We start from the raw sequence: 13,809 nt of genomic DNA, 5'->3' as shown, positions 1-13,809 counted from the left end.
AAACAGTATAAAATTGAATTAAAATATAAAACAGTATAAATATATATATATAGTATAAAATTTAATTAAATTAAATCCATTCAACCCCGTGCTGACCTCGCCACCTCCCCCCCGCTCCTCCTGAGAGAGTCATTGTACCCCCTGATGGCACGGGGCACGAAGGAGGACCTCAGCCTCTCTGTGGAGGTGCTGTGTGACAGAAGTCTGTCGCTGAAGGTGCTCCTCTTCTGGGAGAAGGTGGTGTGTAGGGGGGGGGCTGGTGTTGTTCATGATAGCCTTAACTTAGACATGGTCCTGCTCTCCAGAAGCATATCCACAGAGTCCAGGTTCAGCCCGACCACTAAGCCCACTCTGCGGATGAGTCTGTTCAGACGGTCCATATCTCTTTTCCTGGCCCCCCCACCCCAACACACAATGGCGTATGACAGCACACTGGAGACTACGGACTGATAGAACATGAGAAGAAGCTAAGGACAGATGTTGAAGGAGGCCAGCCTCCTCAGGAAGTACATCCTGCTCTGCCCCTTCTTGTACACACAGTCCCAGTTGAGTGACCAGTCCAGTCTGCTGTCTAGCTGCAGTCCCAGGTACTTATAGTTTTCTACCACCCCCACCTCACTGCCCTCCATGATCACTGGCTGTGGAGAGGGAGGTGCCCGCCGGAAATCCAGCACCATCTCCTTGGTCTTGGAGACGTTGAGCTGGAGCTGGTTCTGTTGGCACCACTCCACAAAGTCAGCCACCAATGCCCTGTACCCCCCCTCATACAGCCACCAATGCACTGTACCCCCCCTCATCACCCTCCCGGATACATGCCACTATCGCGGTGTCATCGGAGTACTTCTGTATGTGGCATGTATCTGAGTTGTGCTTGAAGTCTGATGTGTAGAGGGTGAAGAGAATGTGGGAGAGAACGGTCCCCTGTGGCGCCCCCGTGCTGCTGGTCACCATAGAAGACAAACAGTCCCCCATACGGACGTACTGGGGTCTTTCCGTTAGGTAGTCCGTAATCCAGCTCACGGGGTAGGGGTCCACAGCCATGGAGGTCAGTTTATCCTGCAGGAGCTGGGGCTGGATGGTGTTGAAGGTGCTCCAAAAGTCAAAGAAGAGCACTCTGACGGCACAGCCCCCGGCGTCCAGGTAGTAGAGTATGCGGTGGAGGAGGTACAAGACAACGTCATCAACCCCAACCTTGGCCTGACAGGCGAACTGGAGAGGGTCCATAGCACCCTGCACCTGTGGACGCATGAGCTCCAGGACCAGTCGCTCTAGGGTCTTCATTACGTGGGAGGTAAGAGCGACCGGTCAGTGGTCGTTGAGCTCAGTAGGGCGTCCTTTCTTGGGTACAGGGACAATGCAGGAGGTCTTCCACAGTGACGGGACCCTCCCCAGCCGCAGACTGAGGTTGAACAATTGTTGCAGGGGGTCCCCTAGTTCCGAAGCACAGGCTCAGAGGAGTCTTGGGGAGACCTTATCTGGTCCAGCCGCCTTATAGGGACGGAGCCTCCTCAGCGTTGTCGTCACCAGGTCTGCAGTGATGACGGTCTCCTGATTTTAATAATAAACTTAAACTTCAAGCACTGGAAAGAATGCAACAAAAACACAGGCAGAAACAAAGCAGGGACATCAGAACCAATCTTTAGAGACGGACCAACAGAGTTCAGACAGGACCTGGCTTAAAACGCCTCATGGTAATTAGCCCAATGAAGTTCAGGTGTGAAGATCAGCAAAAGGTGTGTGGATGAGTCCCAGGTGTGGAGAGGACCGACAGGTGTGGAGAGGACCGACAGGTGTGGAGAGGACCGACAGATGTGGAGAGAACCAACAGGTGTGGAGAGGACCAACAGGTGTGGAGAGGACCAACAGGTGTGGAGAGGACCAACAGGTGTGGAGCCGTGGCTCCACCCACTAGCCTGGCCTCTGCCCCTGCCACGCTGAACCGTGACATATACCTGACTAATAAATTATTATTAATAAATTATAAACAGCACATAAACCAGACTGACAGCTGAGGTAAATCATTCACACCACTGACACTCACACCTCAGGTGTGTGTGAGAGCTATCGTGGCAGGTTGTCTGTTTTGTGACCCCATGATGAGCTGGCGTCTTGTCAAGGGTGTAGCCACCTGGAATCAGTTCCTGCAGACCAGGGACCTACAAGGTGGACAGGTAGCTGTAGATGACAAGAAAACCAAGTACAGAAACATATTCATGTGTTCATTGTAAGACTTACAGATGGAAACAAGTCATTCAGTCCTGTGGGAGTGGACCACATTCACCTCCTGGACTACTGACACCCATGACTGTGAACCGGATCAAGAGAAGCTCCACCCAATCCAGGGTCAGCTGCCCTCCATAACTGACCCCAGCCACCGTTCCATCCCATGTTCCTCAGCACTCCAGCGGCTCCCTTTCTTCTTTATAGTGTGGACACGACGGGCCAATACATTTCACTATTTCAATTTTTGAGAAGACTCCAGCTGAGAATGAAATGAAGCAATCTGTGATCCCTTAAAAAGAACCCATGAACTGACGTGGTGTCCGGAGCTCCCAGAGAATAACAGTTTAGACATTTGATTTAAAACACCTGCAGGATAATGTAACCTCAGCTCCTATTACCCTACTACCCACAAGGCATTGAACTGGAGGATTAATTGATTCATTGAGTGGACAGAAGACATCCAAACCGGAGACACGAGACAGGTAGAAGCTGGTGGGAACGAGTCACATGTCACTGGATCATTTAAATGAAGATGGTCTACTTTTGATCCAGTGAAGGAGTTTGTTCTGATGTCTACGTTTGGTGTCTTGGTCTCACTGAGTCCATCATCCTAATGTTTCCCACCTCATGCTTGCTGGGCTACAAGACTGTGACCAACTAATACCACAATTACTTTCTCCAAAAAGAGAAGACACAAGTGACAAAGCCGGCTCTAAAGCAGGGGTTAACATGAGGGATTTCTGCACCACGTGGACCTGGTTTCATCTACTCAGTCTGCCTTCAAACTGCTGGATGATTTTACTGTGCTGACAAATGTACATTACATGTATGACCTTTATAAACATGAGTTTGACCTTACATGATGAGAAGGAGGGAGCTTTAAGACAGCAGTGGATTGGGAAGAAAAGAGAACAGGGAGAGGGAACGCTGGACATCGCCTCTAAAGCCTAGAGCTGGAAGCAGAAAGACACACACACACACACACACACACACACACACACACACACACACACACACACACACACAGTGTTGGACTGGGGAATGCACAACAGAAGTAATTAGTCTGAGCAAACTATCTATCTATCTATCTACTTCAAATTGTATAAAAAAAAATACTGTTTCATATTTTCTGTTTCTGTAAAGCATCCCATTCATTTTGATGGAGCAGTTCCCACATATCCCCACCTTTGAATGATTCCATTTTACTTCCAGCTAAAAATGCCATTCAACATATAAGGAGCTCACCAAATCTTCAAATGTCATTCAACTAATTCTTTATCACCTAAAATTTCCCCACAACGATGTACCGGAACATTCCTCTCCCCCTCCAGTGATTACATCAGTATATATAATAAAAATAAAACCATATATCAGGTGACACACACCTGGCTTTAGAACGAGATGGAACACTTCCTGGTTTAATCCATGTACATCCAAAGCACACCTCTTTGTATTATGGATTAGCATCACTGGATTATTCTCTGTGCAATCAGAAGTAGACGTGCACTGTGGGAACATGATGGTGGACTTTGAACCTCGTGCTTCTGGTCGTTCAAACTGGGCAGTAATTATTCTGTTAGTTGACCCAGCAGGACATCCAGAGAACACTTGGTGAAGCATTCTGCCCCTCAGTTCATTTGCCCCTGAGCAGGGCTTCTCCGGGCCGCTGCTAATGTGATCCTTTCTGTGTTTAGCTGCCTTAATATGATCCCTGCCATGTTTGGATGTGTTCTTTATGTTCTCAGCTGCTTTGTGCTTCACCGATGTCTGAGAAAATCAGGGCCTATCGTCAAAGCTCTTTATCGTAGTGACAGGGGGGGGGGGGGTTACCGGCCCCCAAGCATTAAGCCTTAATTCTGGATTATTAGTGAGGAAAGTTGCAAAAGCTTCATTCTACACAAGTGAGATACAAGCTGATCCAATAATAACTCAGAGAGCCCCTACAGGACCCTGGGACAGACTGGGGGGGTGAAGTGATCACAGATGAAGGGGGAGTTCATTAGCCATGAAATCCATTTAACAAATATATACACGTCGTGTTAGGAGAACTCAGCGCCACATCATGGAGGAGACCCCCCAGCCGTGTTCAGGGGTTCTTCATGTGGAATGAGTTCGTTCAGTGGAGCGGTCGTCTGATCAGCCGGGACACAAACACCAGAGCGTCGTCTTGAGTCTCGTGGGGGGAATCTGTGCATCCAGGCAAAAAACACAATCTCCTGCTAAAACAAGTCAAATCAAGCAAAACGGAAAATACTTGAGTCCAAAACGAACACATCGTCCCTCTAGAGACCAAATGGACTTAAAGTTAGTGAAGTTAGGGAAGGTCCTGTTGACACGGTGGATGGGTTTGATAGATCACATTTGCTGTCCTTCTATACAGATCATAATTACTGCGCTAATCAGAGAGTCAGACACCAAACTGTGAAGGTCTCTCAATCTAAAGGGAGGAGAAAAAACAAAAGGAGTGATCATGGATGTATTTTTCTTCCATTTACCCTGATGATAAGGGATCTCTCTACCATGTACGTATATACATAAGGACTCCAACCTATGGGAGATGTTCAGTGTACAACATGAAGCTGGAGGTGTTTTCTACCACATGTATGTAGCTCATTAACTTTGTGGGTAAAACAACTGTCTTTAGTAACTACCTGTATATTCTCTCAGACTTTGTAAAAGTAATAATCTGTGCTGTTTACTGGTTTTAGCCAGGAACTAGCCCTAGCCCTCAGAACAATGGGATGAGCAGTCAAATAACTGCCCTAACTCTGAGTCAGTGGCAGGTAACATGTTACTTCATGTGTGATTGTTAATGTGCAAACATGTGATGATGTCACTGCGAACTGGTGTGAAGCTTCACGACCTGGTGCCCACAGCGCTCCTTACTGTAAAGCATTCAAGGGCCACACTTCCTGTTTCTACAGACACACTCTTCATTTCTGGGTTTGAAGCAGTTGTTTACAGAAACACTAATGGTTGTAATTAACTAATTACTGGGTTGGATCATTTGATGGCTTTTATGGGAAAATTTGACATTCTGCTTGTCAAGAACTTTACATAATATTTAAATATATAAAAAGTAGTTATTACCATTTGTCTAACAAAACATGTCAAATAATGTTTAGACCAACCTATTTAAAAAATAAAGACAATCTGAACAGGTTAATGACAATGAACAGCTGTTGAACTTTATATTGGAAATACAAGAAATAAAGACAGGGTCCATGGTGTTTTCAGCTTAAGCAGGGATCAGTCGTCCACAACCAGACAAACATCTGCTTTTAGAACAGAGTATAGAAATCTGACTGATGAAAGTACAATCTGTTGTAATAACATGTCTGGAAAGAAGAAAATAAAATTAATAAATAATGACTGTTACCCTCATACATCAGGTGTGTAGCAGAGAATAATAATACTAATAATAATAATAATAAATTATAATGCTTTCTTTAGGATGTTTTTACTTTTTTTTTAAATAATGAGTTAATGCAACAATTTTGGGAAGAGAAGAAACTATTTCTTCCTTCTTTCTTCACATTAAATCCTCAGATCAAAGAAGGTTAGAAAAAACTAGATTTGTTTCTGCACTGCAGCTTCCACTAAATCAACCATATATACTGTAGATCATAATACTTCCAAAGAACAGAAACAGGGAACAGAAAATAAAGGAGAACAGGAATCAGATGAAACTGATTCAACAGAATTGAAAACATACCAAACTAAATTACAATTAAATTGGCATTAAAAGTATAAAATTATGTGCTTGTAAAGTTATGAGCACTGTTATCTGTTGTTTTCATAGTTTCTAGGGCTATAATTTGGTATTTGATGTTTCCTGAATTGTTTATTCACCTTCATAAAAAAAAACAAAAACTTGATAATAAAGTCATTAAAGAACAAACGCAGGTAAACATGATGAAGGACTGGTTTTGTGGTTTGTTTCCTCGTCTTGTCCGACTTGTTCACTCGTTTCACGTCGGCCCGATCTCCCAGTGAATTAGTGTTTTTACTCTCACACTCAACACATTTACTTGGTTCATCTCTTTTCTGTTCCTTGTGTTTTGCAGAGAACAGAGTGCTGCTCCACCGGGACCAGGAGACGACTTCCTGTGAGCTTTGTTCCACTCACAACCTTTAAGTTCTTTTGACTGAGAGTGAATGTCCTGGTGCAAGTTACAGGCTTTTACTGTTCAGTTCACACACACTCCTATAGAATGTACATAATATTGATTACAGGTTGATTCTCAGTGTCATATCAAACAGCTGTCAGCTCAATGCAGTGGTGGTCATTAACATTAACGGGAGTCGTTTTCTCACTACTTCCTGATATTGTCTTTAATCCTGTTCCAACCCAATCAGTCATTCAGAGACTCTCCTCGTCTACAACTACCATCCATTTACTAATTCTATTGTCCACAAGAGAGGCATAAAACTTTGTGGTCTCTACTGCCTCACCTAATCCATCCATCCAGATGACAATTATTCTCCGGCTCCGCCTTGAGAACGAGTCTAAAGCAGAAACTATATTCCTTTCTATCACGGAGGATTTAGAGTCCATCTCAAGTTAATGAGGGCTCTTAAAAGTTAGAGTTATAGTGAAGCAAGAGAAGAGTTTTCTATGGGGAGAACACTGTGTATGTGTGTGTGTGTGTGTGTGTGTGTGTGTGTGTGTGTGTGTGTGTGTGTGTGTGTGCGTGGTGGGCTGTGATGTGTTCTATGCTATGCAACTTCCCTCTCCTGCATTCTGATCAGCATGAAAGAACTTGAATGTCGGTGGATGCAGCGGGTAAGAACATGAATGAAGGAATGAATGAATAAATGTATATACACTAGGGGGAACCCGTGGAAATTCCATGATAAACCTATCAGACTTCATACCAAACATATGAACAGAATATCTACCTTGTTCTATGGAGCTAACGCTACATGCTAATGTGGAGAGCTCCAGCTAAACAAAATCCAACTGATGCTAGCCGAGCTTTTGCTTTTGATTTCATTCTTTTCAGTTGAGTTTTGCCCTTTTTTTGAAGACGTTACAACAGCATTTAGAAAGGTTTTCACCCCCTGCTGTTCGCAAATGGACGGACGTCGCAAATATAAGAGTTTCCTTGTTATGCCCTTCTCTTATGGTCAGGCCGCCAGCGTAATATAAGACAGCAAGGGCGTGAATGAAGGGGGCAGGGCAACCAATGTAACTGTTAACTATGATTTATTTACAAAAAAAACAAAACCAACATCTTCACGGGACCCGACCCCCCTGAACTATGCACTGGTCACTAAAGAGTCCCAAAAGAAACTAAACCCTTACTCCCAAAATAACCCCAAACTAAACGTAAAGTAACAGACACCGTAATGGCCCCAAAAATACAAGGGTTGTGCCAGCACTCTAACTATTGTATCTAACAGGGTTGACTATGTGAGGAGGGAAACATGATGTATACCTGCAGGTGTCTACCTAAGTACCCTACCTCTTGGCTCTGGCCCCGTATAAAGGAGAGAAGACAAGAGCAAATATGAATGACATACCAAACAAAGGCAAAATATGGTCAAAGAGCAAAATTATAACAAGACAGAAACAAGATAACAAATGATAACTGCAAAAACAACACAAGCCACAAATAAGAGCTACCACAGAGCAAACAACTGAACTTATATAAGAGACCAGGGGAGAGATGATTGGTAAATGCTTGATTGATGAGGAACTGGTTTCAGCTGTGAAGGCCTTGAATGATCACACAGGTGAGACTTATTGAGAGGGACTGATCAGTGAACACAAACACAAACCAAGGGGAAACAACATAAACAAACATAACTTACCTCGAACTGTAACATTCCTTCTTTGGCTGAAGCAGTCATTGTGTAAACGGACATACTGTTTGTGCACCCCACATTCATTGGCTCTGGCTAAGCAGTACTTCTCTTTTTGTGACGCAATTCTTTCCTCTCGTTCAGTCGGAGTTTCACTCAGAAATCGTTTTCTGTGTCGTTCCTGCTGTTTGGACTCTCTGCTCACCTTCATGAACATTGTTAACAGTTATGACTCTCGAATGATGTTAACTGAAAGTTATTTCTTCTACTAACGTAGCAGATGCCTTACGCGATATTGTTCACCTAATTCCTTCTTGCAGATGCGCCGTGATTGGTTGGGTGCGTGATTGACAGGTAGTGGGTGGAGTTGGTGAAAGCGTGATACTTTCAAGTGAGTTTATTCAAATGTACAGTAATCCCTCAGGCATTCGCGCATCAAAAATTGTGACTCCACCTCATCACAGATTTTTGGGCGGCAGTCACGTGATACCATACACACATTCTATTGGCTGATGGCATCCTGAAGTGCGCTCTGTTCCGTCAGTCTCGGACTTTCGTGTGACAAAAAAGTGCTTTAAATAGTCTATCAGAGTGTTTTAAAGGTAATACAGATAGAAAGTGGTTTAATATCAGTATGGGGGGGTTCAGAAATGTTTAAATTACCGTAAATAATAATATAAATCATCTCCAAGGAACCATCACCTTATCGTGGTGGAGAGGTTTGTGTGCCCTAAGGATCCTGGGAGCTATGTTGTCAGGAGTCTTGTACTCCTGGTAGGTTCACCCAAGGCAAACAGGTCTCAGGTGAAGGGCCAGACAAAGAATGGTTCAGAAGATACCATGAAAAACGGACAAGGGAAAAATGTGACCCTGCCCAGAGGAAGTCCGGGGCCAACGTCTGGAGCCAGGCCTGGACGGAGGGCCCGTCAGCGAGCGCCTGGTGGCCGGGTCTGCCACGGGGCCCGGCCGGGCTCAGCCCGAAAAGGTAACGTGGATTGTTCCCACCCCTGTGGACCCACCACCCGCAGGGCAGACCGATGGGGTCGGGTGAGCTGCCATATGGGTGGCAGTGACGACATGGGGTCACGACGGACCAGACCCGGGCGTCAGAAGTTGGCTTTGGGGACGTGGAATGTCACCTCACTGGCGGGGAAGGAGCCAGAGCTTGTGTTGGAGGTGGAGCATTACCAGTTGGATCTGGTGGGGCTTACCTTCACGCATAGCCTCGGTTCTGGATCCAAACTCCTGGATAGGGGTTGAACCTTTACTCCGGAGTTGCGTCAGGCGTGAGTCGCAGGGCGGGTGTGGGAATACTCACAAGCCCCCGGCTGATCGCCACTGTATTGGAGTTTACCCCGGTGGATGAGAGGGTCACTTCCCTACGCCTTAAGGCTGTGGGGGGGGGGAACTCTGACTGTTATTTGTGCATATGCACCAAATATCAGTTCAGAGTATTCAACCTTCTTGGGGTCCCTAAATGGGGTCCTTGAAGGGATCCCTGGATGGGACTCCATTGTTCTCCTGGGGGACTTCAATGCACACGTTGGCAATGATGGAGACACTTGGAGGGGCGTGGTTGGGAGGAATGGCCTCCCTGATCTGAACCCGAGCGGTGTTATGTTGTTGGACTTCTGTGCTAGTCATGGATTGTTCATAACTAACACCATGTTCGAACACAAGGATGCTTATAAGTGTACCTGGTACCAGAGCACCCTGGGTCGGAGGTCAATGATTGATCTTGTGATCGTATAATCTGACCTTCGACCATGTGTTTTGGACACTCGGGTGAAGAGAGCGGCAGAGCTGTCAACTGATTACCACTTGGTGGTGAGTTGAGTCCGTTGGCGGAGGAAACCTTTGGATAGACCTGGTAAGCCCAAACGAGTAGTGCGGGTGAACTGGGAACGTCTGGAGGAGGACTCTGTCCGTGAGGCCTTCAATTCACACCTCCGAAGGAGCTTCTCGTACATCTCTGTGGAGGCTGGGGGCATTGAACCTGAATGGTCGATGTTCAAAGCTTCCATTGCTGAAGCTGCAGCTGAGAGCTGTGGTCTGAAGGTCTTGGGTGCCTCAAGGGGCGGTAACCCTCGAACAACGTGGTGGACTCCGGTGGTCAGGGAAGCCGTCCGACTGAAGAAGGAGGCCTTCAGGGGCATGTTGTCCCTGGGGACTCCTGAAGCAGTTGCAGGGTACCGACAGGCCAAAAGGACTGCAGCCTCGGCTGTGATGGAGGCATAACAGATGGTGTGGGAGGAGTTCGGAGAGGCCATGGAGAAGGACTATCGGACGGCACCAAAGTTGTTCTGGATGACTGTCCGACACCTCAGGAGGGGGAAACAGGGGACCATCCAAGCTGTATACAGCAAAGATGGGACACTGTTGACTTTGACTGAGGAGGTTGTCGGTCGGTGGAAGGAACACTTTGAGGAACTCCTGAATCCAACTACCCCAACTGACCCATCCTCTGTTGCAGAGGCAGAGCTGGAGGATGATGGGGGATCAGAGTCAATCTCTCGAGACGAAGTCACCAAGGTAGTTAAACAAGTTCACGATGGCAAAGCCCTGGGTGTTGATGAGCTTTGCCCGGAATTGCTGAAGGCTCTGGGTGTTGAGGGGCTGTCATGGATGACACGCCTCTTTAAAATTGCGTGGAAGTCTGGGACAGTGCCGAAAGAGTGGGGGGGGGGCTTGGGAGTATGCCCATCCAGTCTACATGTGTTTTGTAGACTTGGCGTATGATCGAGTCCCCAGGGATATACTGTGGGAAGTACTGTGTGAGTATGGGGTGAGGGGGCCTCTCCTCAGGGCCATCCAATCCCTGTACGCCCAAAGTGAGAGCTGCATTCGGGTTCTCGGCAGTAAGTCGAAATTGTTCGGAGTAGCTGTTGGCCTTCGCCAGGGCTGCGCTTTATCACCAATTCTGTTTGTGATTCTCATGGACAGGATATCGAGGCGTAGTCGTGGTGAGGAGGGGTTACAGTTTGGTGGCCTGAGGATTGCATCGCTGCTTTTTGCAGATGATGTGGTCCTGTTTGCGTCATCAGCCTGTGACCTGCAGCACTCACTGGTCCGGTTTGCAGCCGAGTGTGAAGCGGCGGGGATGAGGATCAGCACCTCCAAATCTGAGGCCATGGTCCTCAGCAGGAAACCGGTGGACTGCCTTCTCCGAGTGGGGAATGAGGTCCTTCCACAAGTGAAGGAGTTTATGGGCTTTCTCAGACGGATAGCTAGTGTCTCCCTTAGAGATAAGGTGAGAAACACTGCTGTTCGCGAGGGGCTCAGAGTAGAGCCGCTGCTCCTTCGCGTGGAAAGGAGTCAGTTGAGGTGGTTTGGGCATCTGGTGCGTGTGGTTCCTGGAACCCATTGACCTCTAAGACCATCCCAGAATAACATCGCTAAAGTCATGTTATTCAGAACCTATAAACTTTTGAATGTTAAAGAATCCTTCCAAAACTCTAGATATAAAAGTTCTTCTGTGGGGATAATCTTACACATAATGACAATGAAGGACTTGAGATTACACAATGGTGCTGTGAGATGAGTGTGATCATTCCTGTTGTACCAGAGTCTAGAGCGTGAACTGGTGGCTGGAGAGGTCTGACTCCTGAGCACTGTATGTTAAAAGCCTGAACACTCATTCAAAGGGCTTATTTTGGTGCTGGTAGGCTGCAAGGCATGATAGTCTGAGGTAGATCAACATTACATGGACAGAAAATAGAGGAATGATCTCTAGTTTGGGCAACACGACAAGAGAAAGAGAAACAGGAAGGAAAAATAACACCAACCTCTACCAATGGTGAGGAGCAAATAGACAAAAGCACCTAGGTACTAGTGAATATAGCTTTTGGCTTCCATCTTCATCATTTGGTCGAGTCCTCTGCAAAATGATTGGTGGTTATTATTTCATTATTTTAAGTATTGCAGTATAAGCAATGCTGATTCTGTCACGACCCGGCTCGGGGTCTGCCCCCAGCCTCGCGCTGGGTTTCCCGAGGCGCAGATCCGGACCACAAACTCTGCCTCTCGGACTTGTACCTCTGCCTGCCTGCCTGTTTCCCCGTAAGTCCTGTCTGTATCTTCCCGTGTCTGCACGCCGCCCGCCCTGCTCTGTTTCCTGGACTCGTGCACTGGTCTTTCCCATGCTTCCCTTGTGGGTCTTTGCTTTAAATAAAGACTTTAGTTCAGACGCACCAGAGGCCTGTACCATAAAGCTTGATGAACCTAGCCGGGCTTCCTCTTACTTATCTGGCTTCACTTAACGAGACATCCGCCCTCCGGATTTTCTGTACCATATAGCCGGTTATCAACTCACTAATTCAATCCAGACTTGTTCACTCTAGATCTGTGCGCGCTCACATAAAAAGGGCGGAGTTTGCCGCATGCGACCAATCGCAAAAATGCAACAAACCAGCCCGAGCAACATATTTCACAACGGAGGAGCAAACAATAATAATTAATAAATACAAGCAATACAAATCGATAATCCAGGCAAAAAGCAAGACAGTTGCAGCTGCCAAACGGCGCAAGGATCGCTGGGAAAACATGGCCGACTGCGTCAATGAGGAAGTTAGTGCCATTATAATATTACTTCCCCACTATGACTGCACTTGTGTATCTGACTACAGTAACATTTGTGTGTTCCATAAATGTATGTGTGTACCACATTTTTTGTTATGGCATGTGATTGTAGCCCCCGCGATTTAATGAATAGCTCTACATACTGTGTTCTTCCAGAGGTTTTCGGCATTGCCAACAGAATACATAAAAGTACCTATGAATGAATCAATCAATCAATCCATGATTTACTTAAATTTTCTTAATGATGAAAAGCATTTTATCTATGGCTTGCTTTTACCCCTCCAACGGGGGATTTAAGGACATCATAATAATTACGAACATCATTAAGAAATGCAGTATATTAACTGTGGCAAAGAACCTCAGTGCAATGCACACTGTGTGGGACTGTCAGCGTGTGGTTGCGGTGCGTTAAATTACTGATGTAAGGCTCCAGCAGCTGACAGATGTAATGTAACCCCTCTCCCCAAAACCTCTACCTTTCTACAGTCATTGTTCAAGCAATTCCAACGGATTACAGCCATCTCTAAATATTCTCTCTGCCTGAGCGCTCTGCACACAAGCTGTGCACCGAGATCCACCGGGTTCTCAGGAAACGGACGGCCCATTTTCAAGAGAACTGATTGGTCAGTAGGTGGGGCTGTTATACCTGCTGAGCTCTGATTGGTCAGTAGGTGGGGCTGTTATACCTGCTTAGCTCTTATCCTGAACTTATCCTGCTCCGGAGCAGGTTAGGTGTTAGGTCCTGGTGGACTCTAGGGCCGAGGCGAACATTATGGACTCTGAGCTGGCCCGCCAGTGGAACCTGAAATGCCAGCCTCTACCCACTCCTGTTCCTTCCCGGGCACTGGACGGTCACCCCCTGGGCACCGTCACCCATGTCACCGCACCAGTCCAGATGTCCATTCCTGGAAATCACCAGGAGGCCATTCAGTTTCATCTGCTCCGGTCGCCCAGCCAGGCTATTATTCTCGGGTACCCCTGGGTCCGCTGGCACAATCACCGTATAGACTGGGTAACGGGCTCCATTCTGGAGTGGAATAAAGACTGCCACCAGACATGTTAAAGGCAGCAATAAAACCAGTACCCTCTTCCTCTGCTCTCCTCTGCTTTTGAACTCCTCAAGGGGGCCACGGTCTTCACTAAATTGGAGTTACGCAACACCTACCACTTGGTCCGGATCCGGGAGGAGGATGAGTGGAA

This window comes from Antennarius striatus, chromosome 10 (genome assembly GCF_040054535.1).
Source record: "Antennarius striatus isolate MH-2024 chromosome 10, ASM4005453v1, whole genome shotgun sequence".
NCBI lineage: Eukaryota > Metazoa > Chordata > Actinopteri > Lophiiformes > Antennariidae > Antennarius > Antennarius striatus.
This window is presented reverse-complemented; position numbering follows the sequence as displayed.